The sequence below is a fragment of the Phalacrocorax carbo genome, chromosome 3 (assembly GCF_963921805.1).
Source record: "Phalacrocorax carbo chromosome 3, bPhaCar2.1, whole genome shotgun sequence".
Classification (NCBI taxonomy): domain Eukaryota; kingdom Metazoa; phylum Chordata; class Aves; order Suliformes; family Phalacrocoracidae; genus Phalacrocorax; species Phalacrocorax carbo.
Window position 1 is genome coordinate 66,483,133 of NC_087515.1, and position 21,356 is coordinate 66,504,488.

Here is a 21,356-nt window from a genome sequence, read left to right on the forward strand (position 1 = left end):
CTACTCTGTACCTGGCTGACTTTGATTGCAAACGCCTTCAGGCAATTTTGAGTGCAAGAGCACAGTTGCAAATTCAGAGTTGCACAGTACCAGCTCTACTTTCCTGCACTGACAAAATGTATTTGCTGCTGAAATGCAAGACTTTCTTCTCTATGATTCACTATTTCATATCTTACTGCTTTCTCAGACATTGCAGGAGTTCAGAGAAGGGAAGTTTTCCCTTGAATTTGGTTCTTATGCATAAGCTTCAGAAGAAAAAACAGGTTTCTTTAAGATACGGAAGTGTTCGGTTCAATACCACAGTATGGGCAAGCGTATAACCTGTGTTTTTCTATGAACAATAATACATTAGTCACAGAAGACATCAGCAGTTACTTAAGGCAACACATTTCCTTGGACTTCTCAAACACTAGCCCCTCCCTAAGCATTTTGCAACTATTTCCTGTTCCTTTACAGGGTGATTGACCTTTTGTACGTTTTAGGTATTCTCATTAAGGGCATTATTGAACCCATATCTTAAATAATGTTAGAACAAAAGGTTTCCCTGAGAGGTTCCCAAATGTTCTGGCTTGGAGCATGTGACGCTAAGTGATTCTGCACCGGGTACCATGTAAATGTCTTGCTGGCCAGTTTTCAGAATGAGGTGTCAGCACACAGCTTCCAATCAACACACTTCAAGTCTCCTTTTCAGTTTCACTGAGATTAATTAACATTTTTAAATGCCAAATCCAGAGAACTGTTCTGAGTCCCGGTGCGTTTGATTTGTACTCTGTTCTTGCCTGAGTAGGACCCTCGTTTGCTGGCACAGGCAGTGCCCACTACTGTAAGGTACCGCCCTGCATTCTCACAGGAGACATTTTGGACTAAATGGAGGAACAGAGTCTGTAGAACTACCAAAAATTAGCCTGGCATTAACTTCTGTGAAATAGTGGACATGTCTAGAAGAGCTTTTATTGAGTTGAGACCCACGCTAATTACCTTTCCTCCCAGTACTGAGGATTTCATCAGCTTGAGCCTGATTAACTATGCATAGTAACAGGAACAAGAGTTCCCCTAAATACAGTCACAAAGCAATAGCCATTTATGTGCGTGCGTGTGTAGGGGGTATAAAACAACTCGGGAAAAATTAGTGTGTAAAAGTAGCTCTCAGAGACACAATTACTCACCTTTCCACCACCATGTTTGATGCTGCTCTGCCTTCTACCCTGTCTGCTGTACTGGTCTCTCTGTGCAGCTGTAAGATCAGCAAACTGTGATCTTTGCTATTGTACAACATCTGGTACATCTGGAGCACCATCAAAATTATTTGGTTGTGGCAGAAACTAAATCAAAATAAATCAGGAATGAATCTGTGCACTGCACTTCCCACTTCCTATTCTCCTGTCCTGGTTACACCTACTGTAAGCAAAGCATAAATAGCAATACTATCTTTTATAGCAGCAATAACGCTGACTAAAATATGGAACCAAAGGTTCATGGGTGCCAAATAAGGCTGTGCCTATGTCTACAGAAAAGGAGTTTACTGAATGCAGAGTTAGAAATCTTCTTTCCTCAAAGACCATTCTTGTCTACTCCTTAATGAATAAGCAAGTGATAAATCTTTCGCCAGTGAAGTGCTAAGCAAGTAGATCACCTATACTTGACAGTGGCACATGAATACCAAGTGAGAATATCCTGCCTGGTACAACCTGTACTTGATGTTTACCCAAAGCCCTCTCTTCCATAAAGAAGAGATCATGTATGTGTGTGTGTGTCTGTATTTGCATCTTTGCCTATATCAGGAGGGTGCTTTCGAAATGGGTCTCCCAGTCACCCCCACATGCTGCATGCTATCATATCACAAATCATCTTGGGTTACACGAACTGGACTCCTGAAGACACACCCTGGGGCTGCCTGTGGATGCCCTGTCTCTGGGACCAAATTGGAGACAGTGTATAGTGAAAGTCTTGTAGGTGTTGGGCCTTCCTTTTGACTGCTATGGGTGTCTAAAATAAGACAGAGTGATTTGCCCTCTGGAAGCTCCTGTTCTCCTCATTTGACTATGCAGGCAGCTGAAGCTGCCTAGCTCAGATACAGATGACTTATTTGACACATATAAAGCTAGGAAAGATAAATCCCACCCTAGGCATCTAACTCTAGGCTGCATGAAATGCTCTTTGTTCTTTTAAACACAGTCACCATAACAGACAACCTTAATATATCTTCCTGTTTCTTTTTTTGCCTTCACAGTGCAGAACACACTGTTGACAACACATCAAATAATGACAGGTACACAAGTGTTCTTACAAGGGTGTGGCTGAGTCTGGCTCTTGAAGAGTTCAGTGGTTGAGTCCTGGTCTCAATTCACAGAAAAAAAATCACTTTTCTAAAGGTGGGGAATGGTAAGTTTCACATTTACAACAGCTGAATATTTTCTACATCAGGACGTGACAACGGATAATACTCCTACTGCAAACAACTGGCATTGCTCCCATGTCACCAGCCCTGACCTTTGGCCAGTTTGCTTCATTATACAGGTCCGTGAACTTGAAGTTTTGCCATCAGCAGCAGGCCAAAGCACAACACTGCCATAAAACACCTCACCATAAAAATCCACGTAAAACAATTCAGCCTTCCAATGGTTAAAAAGAGCTGAAGAGAGTACAGGCCAGGCCACCAAGGAGTCCACGCAAGGTTGTCTCTCCTGCTGGTGCTCTGCCCAGGCTCTGCAGGCTCCTTGGGGCAATCAGCTGGGCAAGGCTGGTAGCTGCAGGGCCAGTCGTGCACATTGGCTCCTGTGCCCCATTTTGCCCACCTCTGTAAGTTTTTCACTGCCCTGACTCTTTTATACTATGCTATTTTTAATTGTTTTCTGTTACTGATATGCAGGCCCAGGATCATGACTATCAAAAGGAACAGTCAGGGCCAGGGACATTGCTTGGGAGTTTTTTGCGCACACATCCCTCAGATCAGAGGAGCTTTCAATCAACTTGACACTGCAATTGTTCCATTATTGTAATTTCTCTTCTTTGCCACTTCCTCTTATGCTACTTCTATCCTGTGGCTCAGCACTTCTGGTCATCACATTTATCTGCACATCAAGAAAAAATGAAGCTACAATTCTTAAAATCTGGCTACTTTGCCACATGAGCTGACGTAGGAAAAAATGTGTCCTTATTGCCTGAACCTGCTCCTGTCATGAGAACACCAATTCTATAACAGGAATCTTGGCCAAAAACATAGTCAAGATTTCCTACTGTGGTTTGCCACATCGAAGTTATAATACACCCATCAGGTTAACTTTTAATACATGCCACTGCACTTTGCTTCACAGCCCTTGGAATGAACGAGGTGTGAGTCCATTTCCAATGCTGAGTTCAAGCCTCTGATTGCATGTAATTTTCTAATGAATCTGATAAATATTTTCCTGGTTCAACTTGGGGACTTTCCATGCATCGATGAAATCTGGGTCATGGCACAAATGTGTTCAGTGGTTGGACTTGTTTTAGTGGCTCACATTATGCTGCCTCCAGGGCTCACCTGTGCTAACCCAAGCCACAACTAGGAATTAAATTCAAAAAACACATGGAGGGGAGACAGCGTTCAGCTGCCTCACTTCTTCACAGGAAAAATACTTTTCCCACCCAGCCCAGCAATCCCCCTCCATTTTCCAGGGTAGTCAGAGAGTGAGAATGAGTTAAGCTGTTCTCTAGAAAAGGAGCGGTCACCAACTCTAGTTTGCTGTGTCAACATCCTTGCACCTCACAGGCAGCCTCTTTCACACAGCAGCTCTCTTCTCTCCTGCAGAGAAGCCACATGACAGGTATATTATCAGTCACCTTTCTTCTCTCTTTTAAGTTTTTCATCCACCATGTTTCCTGGCTTTTGTCTTTATCTCAAGGAGCATGAGTAAGTATATTACCCTGCTTTTTACCTGGAAAAACAGAGTTGTCCTGCAGTAAAGGCAAAATATGCAACACTGCAGAGGTTAGTTAACCATCTGACATCTGGAAGGGCCAAGACAGAATGGCAGGGGGTGAACAGAGGTAAATGCGAGAATAAGAGAGAAATGTGGGCAGTGTCTGCCACTGGGGCATCTGCTTGCATTGAGGACCTCTAGCCACTGTAGTCTGGCACTCACTGCAGCCTGGCGCTGCCAAGGACCTTTTCTCCTCTGGGACATTGACTCCCTGCTGGCCAAAGTCCACCTGAGCTGTAATTCCACCCCTTTCAGTGGAGTTACACCATATTAATTCAGCTGTATGATTTTGTGGGTAGGAGAGTTCCCTATTAATAATGTTCACAAGATTATGCTGCGAATCTTCTGGGAAAATTCAGTTTTATGAAGAATGCTTTAGCTTTCAGCTGACCTAAAGCTGTGCAACATTCTATTACTTCACACTGCCAGTGGGCACAAAGTCTGACTCGTAGCTGTTTACAGGCAGAAACAGGCAAATTAAGAGCAAGCAGTTACAAACAAGAGGATTGGTATTTCACTCCGTATGATCAGCTTTTGTCTCATTGCCTGTACATCTTCAGAGTTTATGGTCCGAAAGATAACTAAATCTTTTCACTATAGCCCTGGCCATTAAACCTGTGCTTAAAATATAATTTTGATAAAGCCATGCACAACTCTGTTGAAACTAACCTCTGTGAGCTCTGAGTATTTGATTTTGCGGTTCTTACAAGTAAGTATTTGGTTTCTGACTGCTCATCTGGCCATACAGTAAATTCAGGTTGCGTTTTGATGGTTCATCTGTGGTGTGGATTTTTGGCAGCATGAGAATTATATAAGTGGTTGTTTTTCTAGTACTGAAACATGAATGTCATGGCAGGTCCTACCTGCTGAGACATCCATGCCAGTGGGATGCGTGCTGCTCATCAGCAGCAATTCTAGGGTAAAAAATGAGTAAGAAAATAAGTCACTGCTTTTGCGATGACATTTGCTTTGACTGATCAGCAGGATTTAAACCCATGACCTTCAATGTCATAACACAGATTACTTAAATAATGTCATTAGCTGCTAGCAGAAGGAAGGTGTTATGCTTTAGGCAAAGAGTACACATGTTTTATAAACCAGTTGAACCAGAATATTGGGACATCACAAAAAGACAATGACAATTTCATTAGAGTGCTGTTTTATGTTTACATAATGAGAATTTTACGTATTTTAAGGTTGAGGGGAAGGGTAAAATGAGGTGTTTTCCTAATAGGGAATAAAGGTTTCTTTTTTCCTCATATGGTCCCATTGCTAGAGGAAAAGTGTCTGGCAGGAAGTAATCCTGGACTGAGTCCGAAAGTCTGCATTATGCAACACTTGGAGGGAATATAGACTTCCCACAAGAATAGCATCCAGGCTCCCTCCCATACTGATGGCTGGCTGACATCCTTTGGTCATTATAATGAATAAGGGAAAGGCAAGCATGTAAATGCTCAAGAAAAGAGCATAAAATTGCAGAGAGGACTCACCCCGTTTCCCTCAAGCTAGGCTAGTAAGACTTTCTCCAATTGCAGGCTGTGGACATCAAAGGGAAGAGAACCCAACTGATTACTGCTGCCAAACTTAGGCACTGTTTATTTAAATTGCCTTTAGCAATTGACTTGTAATGCTGGAAAGTCCCAGTAGATTTTATTCCATTGCTATTTCTGGCAGAGGCGATGGAGGTGAAGATGAAATTGTGTTCCATCTCAGTTATCATTAATGAACAAAGGTACCCAAATGTGTCTTCTGATAAAGGCTTTTTTGGCCACAGCAGGTCTCAAAAGGGAAGCAAAGAACATGCAGCTGTTAGGTACATTGCTGCTCTGTGCACAGTAGGGATTGAATTGAAGGAAATGCATAACCTAGCCAGCCTGTGATAACAGCTTCCACCTAATCCCCAACCAACCATCCCCAACCTCCAAACCCTCACTGGGGATTTTGGAAGCTGACTGATAGGTTTGCAGGGTCCACCTCCAATATCTTTCTGAACATTTTAGAGGGATTCTGGCTGTTGTCCTCCAAGGAGGTTCTTTAGCTTTTCCTTTAATTGTTTGACAGGACACTTCAAAAAAAAAAAAAAAAAGCAGTGCATATGTGAAAGAATTGCACCTGCCGTCGAGGTGCATTAAAACTGGAAACTACAGGCAAATATGTCACCTGAAAGCTCTCAAGAAATCAGTTCATAAAACACATCATCTGATATCAAATGCAGAACAACACAGCTATATAAAGAAGAAGGTTGGCTGACATAATTGCCAGAAAACCGTCCTCATTGATGGAGTCTGCCAACAACAGGTGATGTAAGAGCTGGCAATGAATGAAGCTGTGAATGTGAATGTGATGTCTGGCAGTATTTCTTGAGAGATGCTCACAGCACAGCAGTTGGAGACTTACAGAACACCATTAAAAAGAGATGCCTGAGGATAAACCTGTGCAGTCTGACTCCTATGGCCAACAGGAAACATCTCCTGCATGTTTCGTTCTTCCTTTCTGTGCATCTGGCTTGGGCTGGATTGAGCATTATAACTCATAAGCAATGAAACAAACCCTCTAAGAGATTCCTGGCCCCTCAGTTGTTTGCTCTATCCCTCTGCCAGTGTCCTCACGGTAAAGTGGCAAAAGGTGGCATGACATAAGACAGGGTCAGTCATGTAAGTGCAGATGCACTGTCATCAGAGCTATGAACTGTAACAGCTACAGGGTGAATGCACATCGCCCTCTGCAATCCCTGCTGTGACTTGGAGGCGGGAAGCTGCTCAGAAGGCTGGAGGAGGTCATGGCCACTTATCTCATGGCTGACAGGGCCTCACTTGGTCCCACCAGAGTCCCTCTGCACAACAGTAACCCAGCTGTGTTTGCAACACTGTGTTGTTACCTGTGGCTAGAGCGAGGCCACTGCCTGTCAATTCACTGGCACTCTCGGTCTCAGTCATTCAGTCATTTGAACCTCAGTTCCAGGCAGGCTCCATCCCTTCCTGTTGCCTGGTGTGCCTGGCTGCCTGAAATGCTGGAGCTGCAGTTTCTTTGCCAGGACACTGTTCAGACTAGCATATCTATGTCTGACTGGATAGGCTCATTGTCATCCTTTGCCCTTCTTGGCATGCCCTCTATCTTGTTGGGTGCTTGGCAGCTCAGCTTGCTGTTTCTGGCTGCCTTGTCCCATGAACAGCGCCGGGCAAAGGCTGCAATGTGCAGCAGCCTCGAGCAGCACGGACAGAGCCTGGCTCCGGCTGAGCTGCCTGGGATGCTCTGGTGGGAGGGCTGAGGTGGGGTTGTGGGTGGTGCAGGGACACCTCTTGTGTGGGTGTTTGAACCTTTGTCACCCATGCTGCTCCAGAGTGAGGAATGACAGGGCACTGAAATGAAATTCAGGGATTGTCAGTCTGTTTCTCTGGAAGCAGGGTTTTTACTCTCAGCATGGTAATTCTGGTCGTATTGTCCAACCAAATGGAAAAAGAAACAAATATTTTGAAGGTTTCAGGGGAAGTAGAAAATGTCTCAAGAATTAAATGGACTGAAGGATAAGGAGTCTCTATCAGTGAGTGAGTCAATGTATCCTTAAACTAGAGTTGAATGCTTAAAAACCTGATGGGTCTTATGAAATGTCATGGTTTCTCCCTGTTTGAGAAAGCACATTCACATACTGAAAAAATAGCAAAGACCAAACTAATGTGCATTACTTGCCAAGTGAAGCAGACAAGCCAGACGGATATCCAGTATGCTGCAATCCAAATAGCAGCCTGGATAAAGCTCTGTAGCTGGGCAAGAAAAAGAGGAGCATGGGCAAATACTTGCCATGCATATGCTCAACAGCTGCTGCATGTCTTCCACAGCAAAAACACATATTCCCATGTGTCCCCCCAGTACGGTGCCACAGTAACAGCAAGGCTGAGGAAAGGGCTGTTGCCATGTGGCTCTAAAGTGTGGTGTCTGTGACTGCATGTGTGCCTGCAAAATGACCCATTTTTTACAACGATACAGTTCTAGATTATGAATCAGTTATGTAACAGAGTAATTAGGGCCGTATAAATATTATCTAGACAGAACATGAATTCTTTCCAGCTGAGGAAGTTCCCTTTGAACCGAGCCACGTTGCCAGAACACCGGAGCTGGAACAGCTTGTAGATGTGTGTGTCCCTCTCTAAAGGACCTTCAGTCCTCTCAGCTGTTGAATTGGCATCTTTCAGTAGCACCAAGTTCACTTTGAAAAGTAGCTGATAAGTAATCAGGAAAAAATCTTCCTGCAGACAGAATATTATCTGGGGAGTCCTGTCTGCAGAGAGCATTATCTTAGGAGAGGCCTTCACCTAAAAAAGTGAAGGTAGTCCAGAATTTTTCTTTCATTCTCTTGCCTTCTGCTTCTCATGCCGAGACCTTTTCAGTCAAATCCAGGTTCGCAAAGTAAACTCTTTTTGAACAGAGAAGCAGGAACATATGAGCTGCTTGTAAACACTTCAAACACCATGAAACGTTTCTCTTCTGGGAAGAACTCTAACTGTACCTGGTGTAGGTATGCATGCTGCAGATGAAAGTCCTGTTGTCCTCCTCTAATAAATCTATCTACCAGGGAGCAAAAAGTTCTTTAGCAGTGAGCACCCCACTCTTGCACTAACTTAGGAAATGCCCATAGTACCATTGCAAACAAGCTTGAACACCCTAAAAACATCTTAAAGGCACCTGAAATGAAGAACAGGACAGAGAAGAATATAGATTCCCTTAGGATGTCTGTCTCTAAAGCAATGCTGAGGACTTCAGAATCCAATGATACCGGCCACGTGATCTCTGAGAGGATGTGACAGAAAGGAAGGGGTTTATAGATGGGTGATGGGGCTGAGAAAAGTCTCAGAAAAACTTAGATATGTCAGAGAAGTCGAAAAGATTGGAATCATTGACCCTAGAAGGGAGAACAGTAAGAAGGGATACAATACAAGTCTGTAGGATAATGAAAGATCTCGAGATGATAGATGCACAGCATCACTGCTCATGCAGCAGCAAGGGAACATTCAACAAAAGGAGAGACAGCAACTCAAAACTGGCAAAGGACTTCTCTTTTTTTCTCACCATGCATAACCAGACTGTGGAATCACAATAGTCAAGAACCTACAGAAAATGAAAAAGGAATGAGCATTTGAATAAATATCAGGAAGATGCTTTTGTCTACTGGAATAGTGTAGCACCTACACATTACAGATTAAAAAAAAAAAATTAAATGAAACAAAAATCTGCAAAGATACAAAGACCTTGTCCCACTTTGCATTAATGTGTTTATAATCTTTGGTATTTAGTAATTTTATTGCCACTTGCATTGCTATGAGGAAGAAATTTCTTCAGATGAAGATAAGAAAACATGGTTAAGAGGAGTGCTCATGCAACTCAGTGGCAGAGCACAAGGACTCCTCTCTGGGTCTGAGGTGAAGTCAATTTGATACTTTGTCAATACACTGCAATTCTCTTAGAAGCTGGTTTTCCTTCAAAAATGGTTTTGTTTCTGAATATTCACTGAAGAAAATGTGCAGAAAAAGTGGACATTCACTCTACAGCATAACTGCTACCAAAAAAAAAACCCAAAAGAAAAACAAGATGGATAATGATGACCTAGGAAAGCATTTTCTGTGCCTTTTTTTCCTTTTTATAATTGAATGCTTTAACAATAAATTATGATCTCTTCCTTGACTGGGAGATCGTGGAGCATTCTGATGGCACTGTCAAATGACAGGGTCCTTCCTACCCTTTGTTAATTTACAGCATCTCATTTTTTGTGGAAAGAATAATACCAGCATCACAGCAGATTCAGAAGAATTTTTATGCAGAGTGATTTCTAGGAGGCGGCCCAGCACATTTCATAGAATAAAAGAAGCCTTATAAGGGCTATGTAGGGGGACTGGAGGAAAGAAAGACTGTGGGCTTCACTGGGAAATTAAAAATAGCATGATTGAGAACTGTTTTGCTATTATTTGTTGTATTGATACTGCACAGAAACGCAGCAAGATCAGAGCCTAATTGTACTAGAAGCTATACAGACCTGAAGAAAGAGACTATGGCTGCCCTGGAGAATTTATATGCTAACTAGATGAAACAGACATAGAATGGGGAAAAATATATTATCTGACTTTTCCAGATTAGGGACTGAGCCACGTGGAGATTAGTTGAACAGCTGAAGCCTGTGCTTGAGCCAAGAGCTGAACGTGGATCTCTAGAGCCCCATTAATCACAAGACCAACATTCATAACCTCAAACTGTATTGTCAATGAAATGATCACAGCTAAACAGAAGACTTAATTCCAGGTCTCCAAAGAGCAATGTTAAAATATCCTTTTACATATTATTCCAGTAGTGCCCAGGGACCCCACATCTGGTTGAGGACTCTGTTCTGTTGGACACTATATAAACTTAGCAGAAGAGATGCTCTTGGTCAACCAAACAACAAAATACAACGAGTGGGGAACAACAGCCACTTTGTATATAACACTATACAATAAAGGAGTTTCCTTACTAATTATGCGCAAGGATTGCCTGCAGTCTGTACGTAGAGGTCTTTGGTGTTTTATTTCTTATGTTGATTATACACACTGATTGAAAGCATACTGATCTTTCCGAGATTCTTCTCTCTGCTTTCTGGCCATTTCAGGCTTCACACTATAAAGAACTGCTGAATTACGCTGTTCTTGTGTGGACAAAAAATTATCTATAATAATTTTGAAGTTTTTTGAGTAGAACCTGTCCTCTGGTCTCCTTTTACTATTTTTGTCCTCTGCTCTAAAGGGTAGAGATTATTGTGCTCTCATCTGTAAATTTGATGTGCTTCTGTTGGTAAGTCTGGATTAAAACAAAGACTGATAGGCATACAGTAAAAATATAAACAATGTTTGAAATATTTTACTCTGTCAGTGTTAGATAATTTGTCCTATTTGGAAAAAAAATAGTGTTTCAATAAAGGTGGTCACGGACTTTAAAGGGTGTTCATGCTTTAACAGATAGCTGAGAATTAGACTAAAGCATTGCATTTTCTTAGTCTGATTGCTTTTATATAATATAACTTACTGTAATAAGATATATAATAATGTCCTTAGTTATAAAACACTTGTGGGTACAAGTCAGTCACAAAAAAGACTGTCAACTGCTTATTTTCCTTTGGTGCCCCCCCTCTTAACACCTTAAACACAGTTGCCATGTATACCTTATTATTTCAGTTATATGCATCTTTACATGGTGAGCTCTAGCATTGTGCTGAGAAAAATAATTTTTATTCTGCCCATTCCTGGAGACTGAGGACCTTTGGGATGGACACACTGCAAGTTTGTAGTCAGGAGGCTTTGCTGTACCATGGTTGGCTAAAAGGCATTTGTTTCTTCCATCTGGAGTTATCTTGGTAAGACATGAGTGGACCTTCCAGATGTGACCACATGGGTACGAATGGCTGGAAGCACACCTGATACTGGCTGGTGTTCATAGGTGAGCTACAAACCCTGCTGCTTCTGCTGGAGCCACGCTTGGGCTTGCCTAGACTGAACCGGACTCGCAGCAGGATTGGATGAATGCGTCCTTTCAAAGGTAGATCTATCAGGGGCTGGAGTGTTGGGAATTAGAAAAAATCCCCAAAGCCATGAGACACTTTTACTGTAGTGCTTCCTGGAACACAGTAAAGGGCATTTTGAAGAGAGATTAATGCACCACGCTCCATCAGAAGATGTGCTACACAGGGACCTGTATCCTCCTTTATGTCAAGGGGGCAAAAAAAAGGGTTGCCACACCACAGGGAGTGAGACCTTTTATCCTCTGTCACATGCTCTGAGAAAGTGCATCCCTAGCAGTCCCCAGCAGTCAGATTTCACCAGACCATAGTTATTTAGCTCTTATCTAATTCTGATGGTCCATTTTTCCTAGAATTGGGCTTAGATTTTTCACCTTACAAGCATGTTTGCTACGTTCTTCAGCCTCAGAGCAGAGGGAACTTTGCACCCTTAGCCCCTGTGCAGCCTGGCTAAAGGCAAAATTGTTCCTGAGTAGGTGAAAAACTCAAGTCAGGTCACTGCAAGTTCTTGCAGTATGATATACTACTAGCAATATATAATGAAAATTCATCTCATGTTGTGAAACATATTGAACTACTAAAATCAACAAAATGCTGGCAGGGAATGTTCTTTGAGGTTATCTTTAGATTGAATCTGCTTGGACTTTTGACACCTACTCAGCAATGTCTCTTGGCACACAAGAAACATCTTATCAAAATGCTGAAAATGTTTAGTCAGTAACTAATTTATTCCCTTGTAAATGTCTTTGCTTCCTGAATTCTCTTCCTCTTTCCTCTCTTTTTCATTTAGTGTTCGGATGCACAACTATAATCATGTAACAGGCAGGAGGGGATGTTCTTGGGAAGGAGATAAAACTTGTGACCTGGAGAAGAACTAATCTGTCTGTTTAAAAGGACAACAGTTTTCATTTAAATACTGTTTCAGTAACTTTTATGCTTTCAGTATATTAAGTTGTCCGTTGTTACCACTGTAATGTTATGTGTATTTATTTTACACAGATATGACCTGTAGTTTTGTCTACTGGTGGGCAAACTAGTAGTTTTTAAGGAACCATACACTAATGCATTGCATGTACATATATTAATGTGTTATTAAAATATAATATAAAATACAGCTGTCACTGTGATATAGACAAGTATTTGTATAAGTGCTGATGTCAAAGCACATACTTATATACATATCCAACTGTTGCAGAGCAATTAAGATTATATATATATATGTTAAAGGTGATTACATATTAGCAACCAGAGTAGTACCATACAAGACGACAGCTTTACAACTTTCTCTCTACATCTATTCATGTGTTCATACAAAGCTAGGTAATCTGTTTAATGGAAAACTGTAGAAGTTGAAGCTGTGTGAACCATTTCTTAGTATAAATTGTAGCACATGACTACCCAAAGCATGTAACTTCTCATACAAGCTCATAACCTTACATTAAGTTTGGAGGTTAAAAGTATGGTAAGAAACAAGTCAAAATTAAAAAGAAAAGGTGGTACACACAAACAAATGACACATTCCTCATGTACAAGGGATCTAAATAAAGCCTGCTGTGTGGGAGCACAAATCCACCTAGGGAAGCACACATGGAATTAGCACACGTACAAATGAAACTATGCAGGCTCACACCTACAGATAGTATCATAACCTCAGCTGCAAACTGATGACTCTTTTTCCAGAATATAGATTTATCACCTACTTAGTCATTAGCACTTTGCTCTAATAATTGCATTCAGCACCCTCACAAACTGCAGTCATACATTCCCTCCAAATCTCCACGCTGTCTTGCCTTTGGATTTTATTTCTGCAAGTGTTTGTTTCATGGATTCTTTAGTCTAACACTCTGACCCTCCTTACTCAGTCCTTGAACTACTTCAAGACAAAACAATACAAAACTGAATTCTAGATGAAAGACAGTACAACTCAAGTACACAAAATATTTCAGAAGTAAAAAGACAACAGAGATGTATCTTTTCTGGCTGTAAAATCCCAGCAGGAAACCTAAGTTAGGGCTTTAGCAGAGCAGCCAAAATATTTGTAGTTCAATCCAAAGGTGTGAACATGCAGATACTTTTCCAAGGATGAAAGCAAGACTGTAAATTCTGAGCTCCTGGGACCTGCTACAAAAACAAGTCAGAAAATTCTTCTTAAATGTTGTTTTTGCTAATCAAGAGAAAAGCAAGGATGCTATGGAGGTTTTAAAGGAAAACATTCCTTTTCCATAACTGGTAAGCTTACTATCATTGCGGGAATCCACTCCAGGAAGGGTTTCACAGCTGTCAAAAACATACGTCTTCCTAGGTATAATTATAATACTAGACTTCACCTAAAAAGTAATAATGCTAGAAAATGAGAGATGTGCTGCATGAAAGGTTATAGATGTCATCATATGTCACATGTGAGTTTAGTAGCATTCCTATGTTACAGAATTAGAGCAATACAAACTCTTTTGGTGCAACAGGGTTGAAGCAACAAAGACAAATCTTTAAATAAGTGACCAGCTTTATGTGACATGTTCTTCTTTAGCCCAGCCAGCCTTATTGCAAGCAGGTATTGTACATAAATCTTATTCTCCCCAGGAAGGTTTTAATGCAGCCAGTAGCCAGGTGGAACAATACTGCACTAAAGCAGAGTGGAAGAGGAAATGAAGGAGAATACCACACTCAGTGGAATTTTTATTGATTTCCATTCTATATTCCTTCTCCTTAAAGAACACGGTGCTATTTCCAGACCTAATCTCATCAGGAGGGACTCCAGCCAAAGAACCCCTTAACAAGCAGATATAGACTCTGGCCCTCTGAGCAATGGTGAAGACAGCTCTCTGCTCCTGTGCGGAGGGCATTGCCTCTGTTCCCAGGCTTTGATTCATGTAATTTCCAATGTAGGAACAAAGTCTGAGTCTTTCTCTCCCATTAATGCCTTAGCCTCTTTGGTCTCTGGGGCAATGAGATTTTAAAAACAAAGCCAAAATGTTTATCTGTGTAAAAAAAACCCTTGCCAGAATGAGTTTACTGAATAGCACATGCTATTATTTCATTATAATGCTTCTCTCTCCACCTCTCTATTCATTTGTAGTCAGGTTCCCTGTGACTGTTCTTATTTTGATATGTCCTCTTCCTTTCCATTTTCCTCTTAATTTAATTGATTTTTTTCCCTTCCTCTTTCCTTCCCTAACAGAGCACAGACACGCTGGCATTTTACTTTGTATGAAACTTCCCAATACACCTATTTGCAGAGGTTTCTCTTTAGTAGTAAGAGGGAAGTCAACTTCCCTTATTCCAGCTTCCATTAATTGTGCTTCAGCAGGTCACAGGAAAGCTTGAGATACGTGCACAAAGTTGACTCTATAGATCATTAGTAATGGAGATTAAACCTTCTTCTGAAGTCTCCTGGAGGGAAGTGATTACAGCAGTAAAATATCATCTTTGCAAGAAAAATTGTGTAATAATAACTTTGTGGGATTTCATATTACTGCTGTAACTTAGAGATGAGGACTCGGGTGCATCAAGAGCTTTAATAATGTATGTGTAGGTAGCAAATTATCCATAATGAATCTACTGAGTTGTGGATAATGTTCATTTTATATTCTCAAAGATAACCTAAGCCTTTGGTTAGATGTCGTCTTACGCCCCATGGTCATGACATCTAGGAGGAATATTGAAAGTACAGCATACTGATCCCTTCCCTCAGTATCAGCGTTCCTCCTCCTGCAAGCAGTATGAATTCCTATGGAGGCAGGGAATGAAGCACATTTGTTAAGGGCATTTTGGCACAGAATAAGCTAAACTTCATGTCAAGGGCCTGTACGAGTCTACCATACAACATTTCTGTGCTCTAAATTAGAGGGTACTTCTTGCTGGAATCACTTTGGTGTCTGATGATCCAGAAACACAAACAGGAAACACATAAATGAGAGGGAGTCCTGCAATCCAGTCCCTTTATCTGCAGATATTCTGTACAAAGTAATGCGATAGCCGTTAATGTAGCAGCTGGATTCCTGCACTCCCTGCTTCATCCACTGGATGCCCAAAGTGGACTCCCTCTTGCTCTCTCTGTCCTTAAGAACATTTGATTGTTTCATGTTAAGTGGAAGAACTTTAACAGAAAGGGTTGAATGTCTCAAAAGCAGAAGCATTCATGCTTAGTCCAGTGCAGTTATTGATCTAGCAGGCCATGTTAAAAAATAATCCATGCAATGGGATGTTAGAGCTTTTGCTTTAATTGACAGCTGGGTGGTGGCTTGTATTAATAGAAAATAAACAGCCATGAGCTTGCACGAAAGGGAAACCTCTCCCTGCCCCTTTCAAACATCCCCAAGCCTGAGATAGGACTGTAGTCATCCCTGCATTGATCTGGGGCCAAGATTTTTATGTAATCACCTGACAGAAGTATTTTGTTCTATCTGAAGTGATTTTGGAAAAGACACAATGTCCCAATGTGCAAGACTGTAAGATTATCAGTCTTTTACATAAGTTTCAGATAAGTATGCACCTTGAACTTCTGTATCCTCCCTTTCCTTGAAGCTTGCCACCTCCGATAATCCCTTACCTCTTCCTGCTGGGACTCCCAGTCACTACAGCTGCTCATTTGAACCAGACCTTTCCCCAGCCTACACTGCTTGGCCTGGTGCAGCAGTGCCATCTCCTTTGTCAAGCAAAAATGGAGCTGCTAGTGACTAGCTCCTCTAGAGAGCATCAGGCTGAAAACCAGCTGTGTTGCTTCTAAATGAGGCAGCAGTGTCTTCTAAACCACTTCCCCGTTTGTTGCTGTGTAATTGGAAAAGCAGTATCAACTCAGTCAGTTCTTACAGATGCAAATGGAGCTGTAGACCCAGTCCAAGGTTGGGATCAAACTAATCACAGCTGTGCTGGGTAGGCAGGTCTGCCAGAGAATTTATACCTTGGCCTTAAAACTACTCTGTTAGCAGAAGTATAACACACCTTCTCAGGACAGAAGGATATTAACATTAAAAACTCATTTGGCTATTTTTAAGTGGCAGAACCAAAAAACTGCCCACTGATTACTCTTTTCTGAATCCTTCATAGTACAAAAAACATTTTTCTTGCACTAAAAAGAAAGACAACTGTAAAGATTTTGAAAAAAAAAAAACAACCAACCTCATATGCTAGCTATTTTTCTAAGGATTATCATTCTGAACATTTTATACATGGAGAAACAATAAACAAATTCATATTTCTGAAGAGTCATACAACATTCTGGGAGAAAATGAAGACATTTTATTTGGGCTCTTCCTATATGTTTCTTTATGGTATGTGGCAGGAAACTCTGGCATATATTAATTTGATACATAAACACCATGGCCTTGAAAGCATTACAGGATCATTATGAAAGATATTCCAAACAGTTCAAAATCCTTATTTGTGTCATGCAAAGCAATTCCAATATAGTAAGTGAGTTACTAAATATAATGAACTTGAGAGACTTGCCAAGCTCTTTGTACTCCATGTTTGGCAGGCAGGTTTTGTCCTTGTCTCCTGCTAGGGACTTTAGTGGGTTTATTTATCTTAGTTTGTCACCCTGAGCTCAAATTACAGCTACGTGGAACTGCACCTTCAAGCCACTCGGAAATTATAGCTCAAGCAACACAGCAGGAGACAGTCTTTCATCTGACTCCCACCAAGGGCTCATGAGCTCCAGGGTCCTGGACACCAGCTGGACAACTCCCAAGTTAGTCTTCAAATGAGCTGCTACAGGGACTATTTCTTTCCACATCTGCCTCTGCTATAATCGTGCAATGATGGTCAGCAACCTGGCAGCAGCTTCTTTCTCTGAAGCATTTTGGGACTGGCCACCGGGCAGGGCTGAGCAGTTTGCATTGTACCTTTCCTTGCTGATTCACCCATAACTACATCAACAGCAAGGCAGGTGTGTGAAAGTTATTTGCTCTCCTCAGACACAGGCTGCTGTGGGCAAAATTGAAATAGAAACAGGAAGGATTTTTCCTCAGTCAGTGTCTTCATCTTATGGTGGGTAAGTTTTTAAAAGCAAGGTTTAAAATCTTGAGCATGGAACTGCCTCAGATAAGGGGGGGAAGAAAAGAAACAGTCCCTCAAGCAGACCTGATTGTTCCCTGAGGACAATGCTTAAAATATCAATAATGACAAGAATTTCTGGACCTCCCTGTACAAATTGAATCCAGCTGATTCCAAAACCAATAGAAGGAAATATTCTTGCCCCAAACATGCAGCCAAACTCACACAGCTCCTTGACACAGAGCATCTGCTAGAGCCTTTGAGCTGAAAGGACTACCAGAAAGAGCTGTGCCCGCAGGTATCTATGTCTTAAGGAGTAACTAGACACAACTAGGAGCTTGTGCATGTGCGAAGTCCTGAGGAATATCTAGAAATAAAATAATCTATGCCAACATGAGTTGTGGAAGAGAAAATACCTCTTGTTCAGTAATTCCTTGCGCAGGAGACCTGGTCAGAGTCCTCAAAAGTCTTAATGCAACAAGTTCCTTGCACTCTGCTTTTTGCTGTTGCTTTGAGTTCTTTTCACATATCACTTCTAGACCAGCAGGTTCTAGCTGCCTGAAAACAGCTCTGAAAACCTCTGCCAGTGCACATCCTGTCTTCTTGTCACTGCTCCCCTGCGAGAGGTGACTTTCCATCCCATTTGGAGGGCTCAGCGTTGGTCAGCAGGAGCTGTGCAGGTCAGCCCAAGCAGTGGGCACTTCTGGATGGGGACAGGCTGAGGCCACCCTCTTTGGAAGATGTCTTTAATGGTAACTGATCACTGGAGGAAAAAGTGCTACAATGGTGACATAGGAAATGAAACAATCTTTTGATTGGAAAGTGAAGAGTATCTGCATGTGTTTTTGAACAGGGCTTCAATTATCTGTTCTGTACTAGTGGGGGTTTTGCTTGCACAAGCAAATATAAAACATCAGGACCAAGTGCTCACGTGAACTGACAATACAAACTGATGCATATATTATTTCACTGAATTATTAAAAGTCACACAGCCATTGATTTACAGAAAAAATTGCTATTTCTGTTGACCTTTGAGCTGAAGACAATGAACAAGAATGGGCTTTTGGTTTGTTTCTAAAAAAAATTGGGAATTCTTTGTTGTTTTCTAAAAAGATTTATCATAAAGCTTAGAACAGTGTAAACAAATCTTTATAAGAAAATTTTAATCCGCTTTTTATTTTTATTTTTCAGAAGTTTCATAATTCAGAAATTTCACATCTTTTGAAGTGACTGAGAATTTTCTAAAAGTGGAAGAGTAGGGAGAAAAAAGTTGCTATTTTGTCCTGAACAAGACTTTTTCTTTAGTTACCTAAATCTGCTTTGGCAGTTTTAAAATGGAAAAGCTTTGAGTTTTTTAACTGTTTCCATTTATTTTCCAGTTTTTGCTACACCTCTGTCTGGACTGATTATGTGTTTATAGCAATCCCTTTCAAAATACTACCTTGGGATGCAAATGTTCTTTTCCATTCTCTGCATGGTCAGATGCCTTTTGTATCCTAAACTTTATGGAGGTAGTCTTATGATTAAACAGATTTACAGAAAAAGCATGCACCTGGCTATATGTAATAAGGGTCTGATTGAATGTTGTTGATGATGTAAACTCAGAAGGGAAGTGATAATGTGCATTAGCGCGTTATATTCCCTACCCATTGGCTGTGTTTTATTCCACCTGCAAACAAGTAAACATGACAGGAGATACATCTTGCACAGCTCCTGAACTGAACACCGTGCCAGGCTTAGCTTACTAAGCATACAGTACACCTGCACTGACTTTGCTGCTCACACGCTGTCAGGCTTGATATGCCATCTCTTAAAGGAGAGCTTATTTGAAGCCCAGGGGCTCATCCCAGCCTCCTTATCCTGCAAAAAGATGGAAGAGGTGCAGGCTTTTGAGAAAAGGAGTTGTCTCTTTTTACAATCCCCTGCATCCTTATCCTCAGAGCTGAAGTCACCGAGAAAAGTCAAACCCAGCATATCCTGCAGGCTTTGAACCACAGGGAACCAGTAAGCACTTCTGTTCTGCACCATGGGGGTGGACCCACTGGGTAGTAACTGCCTCATGAAAATAGGTGAACATATGAGATGTATGAGGAACTGACCAAAGCCTTCATCCCAAGGTCAAGCCAAACCTGTTGGGAAATATTTTCCATGTTCAACATACGTCACTTTGACAAAAACCCAAAAATCTCATGCTGGCAGATTCCTCTGCCTCCGTGTTTTCTGATTCTAAGCCAAAATGAGAAATTGCTTTTGGGTTTCTTTTGTTGCATTTTAAGGAAGAGCAGAGCAAGAAAATGCAGCTTGCACAAGAAACCAAGTTCCCATGAGAGATTTTTCTCTTTTTCTTTTCCATTTTTCAGGTCAGTGTGTTCCTTGTGGTTAGGTGACATTTCATGAAAAATCCAGACTCTTGACTGGCATCTACTTGAAATGAAACTGCAAATCCAGACATCACTGATGAGAGCTGTGACGCTGGTTGTTCTTATCCCATCCAGAGCACCTCTGTGAAATGACATCACCAAGTACCTAAAAGACCTGACATCATCACAAAATTGCATTCTACTTCCTACTGTAAAAATACATCATTGTTATTTCTGTGGTCTCTAAAGAGAAATTGATTTTTCTGTGCCTCCTGTGGATGCTGCAATGCTATTTTAGTGTAATGCTTTTATGTCTATAGCAGCTGATTGCTTTGACCCTGAAGTCCTTCTTGCAGTGCTGCTGACTTGCTGAATCAGAGTTCATTCACATCCTCTTGCCAGAGAATAATAAGCTGAATGTAAAACTTGCTACAGCAGCAATATAAAAAATGAAATGAGATAACACAAGAATAAAGCAAAAGAAAAAAATAGAGAAAACATAAAATAGTAATAAAAGAGCTGTTAAGTTCAAGTAAATGTGAATGGTAGTGTGACTTTATATGCCACAAATTTTAAGTATTGCACTTCGTCCCTGAAGTGTTCACATGAAACCTTTCTCTGGCTTGATATTTCAGTGATGATAAGGACATTCAAGTCAGGGAATTCAGGTCTGATTCTTGCAATACCTTTAATTACTCCCGTGGGGTGTGAAAACTTCAGAATACTATAAAATGGTTTCAGAGGGATGGAGGCTCCTGAATCTTTCCTAATTCCAGTTTTGGAGATGTGACTTCTGCATATCTGTGACATGATCTCAAAGGTATCCAAAGGCATTTTAGGTGTTATAACATTAAAGTTCTTGAAGTATCAGAAGTTCCATTTCCTGAAAGGAAAAACCACTAAAAGCCCTGATGCTACCAATGAAGAAATTTGGACTTAATTCCTAGTTGAATGCCCATGCACATCAGTGCAGATTAATCTCTGCGTTTCCTTTCCAAGTGCATCTGCCACCCTGGCCTCACCATTGTGCATCTGGCATCTGACATGCTTGGTATCTGGGCTCACACAACAGGAGGGGGGTTTTCCCCTGCTGCAATTTAACACAGAAGGCACCTCTCAACCATATCAGATGATTTGTTGTGCCTGGATTCACCCAACCTCTCATCAGGTGGACCTGTACACTTTTGCCTGCCTTGTGTCCAGCTGGTGAGACTTCTGTACTGGGAATTCAAGGGATTTGCATGTACTCAGCTTTCTTTCTGGGCATCTCTATCACCTGAGGGAGTCATCCTGACCTACTTGCTTAGAGCACATTTAGTACAGCACAAATCCGACAGGCTGCTAACCTCCACCCGGGTGGAGATTAATCCTCTCTGAAGCAAAGCATGTAATTGTTTCTTTTCTTGAGTCAACTCCTTTAAAAAAGGGGCTTGGTGGAAGGTTCTCCTACGCCTGTTGAAAGCAGCATGGTGTGCAGCTGGAGCACTCCGGAGGCAGCCGCCTTCAGTC